Here is a 7,515-nt window from a genome sequence, read left to right on the forward strand (position 1 = left end):
ATCTTTTCCTCCCTCTCTTCTCTAGCTACCTCTCATTCTTTCTGCAAATCTCATTTAAACTAGTACTTCATTAGTGAGGTCTTCCCTGGTCACCGTCTCATTTTAAATAAGGCCCTCCTGCTATACACTCGCAAAGAACATTGTTCTATTTCTACATAGTACTTACTGAAATTGTGGTAATTATTCTGTGTGTGTTTATGTGACAAGTGCTTAGGATGATGAAGTATAGTCATGCATCCCATAACAAGGTTTCGGTCAACAACGGACCACATACGAGATGGTGGACCCGTAAAATTATAATATCGTATCTTTACTGTGCCTTTTCTATGGTTAGATACACATATATTTAGCACTGTGTTACAATTGCCTGCAGTATTCAGTACAGTAATGTGTTGTACAGGTTTGCATCCCAGGAGCAATAAGCTATACCAGATAGCCTAGGTACGTAGTGGACTAGACCACATAGGTTTGTGTAAGCACAAATTGCACAATGACAAAATCGTCTAAGGAGGCATATTTCTCAGCACATACACCTGCTGTTAGCTGACATGTGACTGTATAGACCCAGGCAAGATCCTGCTCTCTGGAGTTTACGGTCTAACTAGGGAGCGAGGTAGTTTCTGTGTCTGTCTCAGTTATACACTAAGGAATGCAGAATCCCAGCCAACAAATGGCCTTGAGGCAAGAAACATGAGCGAGCCAGCAGGGGACATAGGAAAATCTTGCTTAGATGTTAAACAATCACTTAGACAGAAGTATATCTCTCCTAGGAGACATTGTCTGTTCTGTTCGCTCTTCGCCCCCACCAGTTGATTTGGTATTGGGCACATACTAGGTGCTCAATAAATGATTATTGAGTCACTTACTGAAATGGAATGCACCCCATTTCTGGCAGGTGGACAAATAGTGTAGGCAATACCTCTGGCTCCAGGTTCAGATTTGAACTCAACAGGTCTAAAAGATAGACATTTACACTGTGATCACCAATGATCTCCAAAGCACATGCCTACTCTCATCCTTCAGGTGGGTACTAAAGCTGATTAATCCTTTTTCACCTTTCACCTGAATTGTCCTCTGGCCTGAATGCTGCTGTGTTAACACCTTCTGCCTAAAGAAACACACCTATGTGGCATGAGCTTCCGCTGGAGTTCCTCTTCATCTCTGCATAGTCCTTGTCACCATGGTCCTCAGCTGTTTCTAAGATGCCCGAGCTCCTCAGGCGTCTCTCTCTGTCCTTCTGCCCAAGACCAGCACACACCAAGTGAGAAGAAAACTCTCAGCTTCCATCACAATGGGAGCTCATTTGCCTGTTTTACATGTTTAACAAACACTTGTAAGTTCTAAGCACTATTCTAGGTGGTTTATAAATAAATATTAATAATTCATTTAAGGCTAATCACTTCCACAACTTAGGGGGGAGGCCTGGCTGGAGACTGAATTCCAGACTCCTGTCCACAAAATCGCAGCGGATTAGTGAGGGACTGCAGTCCAGGGGACTCTGGTTGCCTCACAACCTCCTCCAGCCCCTTCTTCCTGGATAAATAGGCAATTCTCCAACTCGCTATTCTATACGCACAGCTGTAAGAAACCCTCTGTTAGTGTTTCCATACAGATGTTGCTTCCAGCAATGCTTCTGGGTCTGCAGCCCCCACTGTATCCATCCCATGATGTGTGTGCATCATTCCAGGCAGCCCTCCCAGCCCTAAATAGCTCACATAGCACTGACACCTTCCTCCCCCGCTTGAGCTTAGGTGTGCCTGTGGACCCATCTAACCTGGCCACAATTCTCAGCACCTCCCTCTTCTCCTCTTGCACAGCCTGTTAATTTTGTCTACTTCTTGCATTCCCAATCCATCTCAGGCTCTTTGTGATGTCTTCCTGTCCCTTGGTATCTGGACAGCCTCACAGCACGATTCCTTCCTTGCTTCAGGTATTCACCCACAAATTTGCTTTTCTGTGCCTCCTCCAGATGACCTCATGTGTAACGAAAATTGCACCTTGCCATTCCTCTGTGTAAAATCCTTCAATGGCTTTCTTATGGTCTTCAGAATAAAGTAGGAAAGTCTATACCTGCGAGGGGCAAGGTAAGTACGCTGACCTGTCTAGCCTCACTTCTTGGCTCTTGCGTGTGCACACCTGTGTGCCGTGGTCATTCCAAGCCAGAGGTCTCCACCCCTCCCTGCTCTTCTCAGTCCCTTTGCTCTGAACAGGCAGCTCTATCTGTATGGAATGTGCTTCCCACTTCCCCCGACCGCTGAGCCATTTCTCCCACTGACCACTGCTGCAATGACACAGGAGTGCAGCTAAGAGCAGGGGCTCTGGTGCCAGTCTACCCGGATTTCACTCTCAGCAGAAGTACTTGTACTTGTTTGCTGACCTCATGTCATCTCACCCTTCTGTGCCTCAGTTTCCCCATCTATAAAATGGGGATGCTACAACCTACCTCACAGAGTAGCAGCGAGGACCAAATGAGCTAACATGTGTGAAGCCCTTATTATGGTGGCCCGTGCAAGACCTGTGTGAGTGTTTACTGTGATCAACCCCTGCATATCACCAGGTTCATCCCCAGACCTGCTATGCATATCTCTATTTTTCCACTCACCGAGCAACTTGTCTGTTTCTTTTCAGTCTCTTGCCACACAGCAATGTCTTTGAGAACAGGGACTGTGTTTTATTTGTCCCTCCAGCATCTAGCATAGGACATGGCAAGGGCTAGGAGTTCATTGAAGGTTTGTGGTAACAGCAACTGATGCTGGTTTTCAACTGTGTTCTCATACACCTGGTACAGAGAGGCCAGGACATACGTGTTTAGTGGGACCTCCAACCACACTAGCCAGGAGAGAGGCAAGGGACGGAGTGCTTTTAAGGAAGGGATTTTGGTTTATGCTCACAGGCATTAGATGCAACCAACCCTGAAATAGACAATGTCTGTTTGCAAAATCTCTAGCATGATTTTAAGCATTTCCTTGTCAAAATATTGGCAAAGAAATAAAACATATATCTCATTTGTGGCCTGGAAAGTTGGAGGGTGATACGTGAACATCTTTGTAGAAGAAGTAGGTTGGGAAGTGGTTGAGGGCTTAGAGAAATTTCGACTAAGCAAAGGTTAGAGAGCTGGTAAAGCTTTTGGGGGTGGAGAAGGTGACCACCATTTTCCAGCAAGTTGAAAATGTCACAAATAGCTGAAATATTTCAAGCAGTAAAACAGGAATAGTTTTATTTGTGAATGGAAAGCTTCTGAGTAGTTATATGTGAGTCATTACTCGCACTCCGGGGCGCACACACACATTCCACAATGGCACTGGCTTATCAGTTTGCCATTGTTTACACAAAACCGTGTTTCTTTACTTTATGGAAGACATAGGGAGTTTTGCAGGTAATTTTCCCCACCCATGCTTGTGGCCTTACTAGTTTACATAAGAATCTAAACTTCTCCAAGGGCCTCCTCCACTGAACAAAAGGGGAAGTGCAAGGCTTGGAGTCGGGAGGCCTGAGCTCAGGCATGACCCCTGCATCAAAGCTGCAGGACTAACAAATCACTTCCCTCTTCCAAGTCTCAAGCTTCCTTTCTATCTTATTTGTAAAATTAAAAATGAAACCTACATCACCAGTCGGGTTCTGAGAAGTGAATGAGGTAATGAGTGTTAAATACCTGGAAACTGCGAATGTGTGATAGGAACCCACCTAAGTCTCTCATGCAAAATAACAGGTACTTCCAGGGTCTCTATAAAGTCAGCTTAGACATTTATTTCTTTAGTTTTGGAGTTAGATGGGTTTTGATGCCAGTTCATTTTCCACATACCTGAACCACCTTTGGTTTCCTGTAGACTAATCCTATCAATCTCATCGCGTTTGCTGAATATTTATGATGTTGGAAATATTACGTATACTATCTGATTTCATCACCATTGCAGTTCTCACCTTCTTTCCCCCTAAAGTCAGCACCTTCACCTCCATCTCCTTATGCCTTCCTTGTTCCATAGCTGGCAGTTCTTCCCTTTGCCACACCTGTTTTTTCCTCTGATTTCTATTGAAATGCAAAAACTTTGCAACATGAGTATATATATCAGGGTTTTCCACACAAACAGAACTAATAAAAGATACACAACCATCCCTCCCACACACACACAAACACACAGAGTTGTGCCTCTGTATCTGCAGGTTCCACAAACCACAGATGAAAAATATTCAAGAAAAAAAACAATAATAAAGGATACAAATAAAAAACAATACAGTATAACCCCTATTTACATAGCATTTGCATCATATTAGGCATTATAAATATTCTAGAGATGATCTAAAGTACATGAAAGAATGTGTGTAGGTTATATACAAAGACTGTGCCATTTTATAGAAGAAACTTGAGCATTAGTGAATTTTGGTATCCAATGCCCCGTGGCTACCGAGGGATGTATGTGGTGTATATGTTTGTGTATATACATGAGAGAGGGAGAGAGAGAGAGTTTTATTATAAGGAGTTGGCTCATATGATGATGGAGACCAAGGAAAGTACCACGGTGTGCTGTCAGCAAGCTGGGGACCCAGGGAAGCTGATGTATAGTTCCAGTCTGAGTCCAAAGGCCTGAAACCCAGGAGAGCCAATGGTATAAATTCTAGTTCAAAAGCTGATAGCCTAGAGACCCAAAAAGAGTCAAAGTTTCAGCCTGAGTCTGAAGGCTGGAAAATACCAATGTCTCAACTCAAGACAAAGTGGCAGACAAACAGTTCCCTCCTACTCAGCCCTTTCCTTCTATTCAGCTGCTCAATGTATTGGCTGAGGCTCACCCTCCCACACTGGGCCGGCAATCTGCTTTACCCAGTGCACCCATTCAAATAATTTTTTCCTTTTTTTTTTTTTTTTTTTTATTGGATGATACCTTTTTTTTTTTAATTTCAGCATATGACAGGAGTATAAATGTTTAGGTTACATATATTGCCTTTGCCCCACCCGAGTCAGAGCTTCTAGCATGTCCAAATGTTAATCGCATTCAGAAACACCCTCACAGGCATACCCAGAACGAGTTTTGGCCAAGTGCCTGGGCTCTGGTGGCCTAGTCAAGTTGGCACATACCAGGATACTCCCTGACCTTTCTTTGTAGATTTTGGCTGGGGGGTGAAAATATCTGAGAAATACGAAGGTTTGGGGAGGAGTTCTATCAAGAGACAGAAGGGACAAGTGGATCTGAGTATGGAAGAAAAAGGCACAGAGCACCAAGAACAAAATTAGCTTCACAGATTTTCAGAAATATGACCAAACCTGTTGTAGACATATTGTCACATTTTATTTTTCCATTAGTCATCCTTTTATTTATGCATGTATTCACTTAGCAGCTCACATTTGCTGAGAGTATTATGGTGGTCTAGGTGCCACACCAGGTACAACGGCCAAAAAATCAACAGCAGTATGGACCTTGCCCTCAGAGTGTCCTTAGAACTCACCCATGTTTATAAATTTATTCAGAATGATGTTTTTGAATCCCTAGAATTGCTGGTGTGGAAGTTGCCTTAAGTGCTATCTAGTCTAAACCCACCACCATCAAGGACATCCCTGTCACCACCACGGGCTTCCAACTCACAGTCATGAGAATACATAGACAAGGAATCACGAATCACTTCCTGAGTTAATATTCTATTGTCGTTCAGTGCTGATAAAGGTCTTAATTCGGACTAAAATCTGCCTCTTGCAGCTTCTCCTCCCACAGTCCTATTTATGTCACAGAAATCAACACAAAATCATCAACGCTTCCATAGACACACACCTTGTCCCTGTCTTTGGTCCAGTTGATGATCATGATGAAGAAGATAATGAGGATGCTTATCTACAATTCTTTGAATTCATATTACATGCCATGACTCTTTTATAATCAGCCTCATTTTATTCTCACAATTCGCAAAAGCTGAACCAAGGTGGCCATTGTCCAAATGTGAGTGAGTGCAGTTTGTTCAGTGTCCCCAAGAGAGTGAGGAGCCAAGCTAGGTTTTGATACCCATTCTATGTGACCCTCTAGTCCATTCTCCACCTACCCCATGTGGCAGCTTCACCAAAGAGGAGCCAGCAGAGAGAAAATTGAAAGCAAATCTATTCTTCGCACCCCCGGGGACCTCCTAACTACATGAAGAATGTGCTCAGGTATGAGAAGCCATTCTGGTTGGACCCTTGAACTTCGGGAGTGAATTATTTTGGGGAAAGGAGGTGATGATTATTTTCTCTCTCACACTGTCATCCACTGCCATAATATTGTTTTCACTGCACTTATACTTGCAAGTACCACCAGCAGCTTCTTTTGCTCACCAAGAGAGATGATGGATTGGAATTTCTTGGACACCTCAACACCGACTCCAGAGGGGTCTTCCTAATTAAGCCAGTCACGCAGACTCTTACAACATTGTCTTAGTTCTAAAGGAGCCCCTGCCTGCTCAGGCATGTGTGTCTCTGAACTCCAGACATTAAGTGAACCACACTAAGGCTCACCAATTCCTCATGGGCAACTTGGGGGTGGGAGCAGAATTGAGCCGATTGAGATCGCTGCCTTGAATTACTGTGGCATCCTCTGGTGGCTCCAGGTGCACTTTAGGATTTCTTTTGTAATCATGCATGTCTGGAATCATTCACCTGTGGCATAAAATGCAGCATAGGTTGAGGGATGACAGGTGGGCTTGCTAGTTGTACTTAGAGATTTCTCCATTGTTCCAGCAAATAGGATATCAAAGGTTGATCACATATCCTGCCCTTCCTCCTCAGTCTACCCTAGACTAGACCTCTAGTCCTCAGGCTGTAACATGCAGAAGAGTCACCAGGAAAACTTATTTAGAATGCACAGCCCTACACTTGAAACCCAGACATTCTAATCATTGTCAGTGGTGGGACCCTGGAATCTGCATTTTAACAAGCGCCTTGGTTGATCGATAGAGAATACTGTAAACACAACCATAGAAAGAGCTTGTCTTAGCCTGGGTTTCCCAGAAAACAGAATCTAAAGCATTTATGGTTGACTACTTCATTAGAGAATGTAATCTTCTAGCTGCCAGGTTGGGGGCAAATGGGAATGTGGCAGGCTGGGAAAGACAGCCAACATGAGGCAGTGATACTGAGCTGGCCGAGTGCTCTGTGTAAGTGCACTGTCTCGTGGAGCTATGTTCCTAGGGGCCTAACAAGCCACTGTGCTCTAGAGAGTCTCTCTGGAGGTTGAAAGGGCAAAGAGTGTGTCTGTCAGCTCATATCTCCCAATGTCAAAGTTAAAATCCAGGGGGTTTTAACTCCCCCACACTTCAGGTGGCTCATGCATGGCCTCCAAGAGAGTCCTACAGCATCTCATGCCTCAGCAGCACCTGAGATGCTCAGTGCTGGACACGAGAGGCTCAAGGTGTGGACGTCAGGCCAGGTGCTGGCAGGTTGTAAAGTAGACATGGAAGAGATGCAGCCTAGGTGGCTTTGAAGCTCATGTAAAGTGTGACTGTAGCCAAAGCTGTGTCTAAACACATGGCCAAGGGCCAAAGAGCAGCAAGGCCACAAGG

Source organism: Eulemur rufifrons, chromosome 19 (genome assembly GCF_041146395.1).
Source record: "Eulemur rufifrons isolate Redbay chromosome 19, OSU_ERuf_1, whole genome shotgun sequence".
Lineage (NCBI taxonomy): Eukaryota > Metazoa > Chordata > Mammalia > Primates > Lemuridae > Eulemur > Eulemur rufifrons.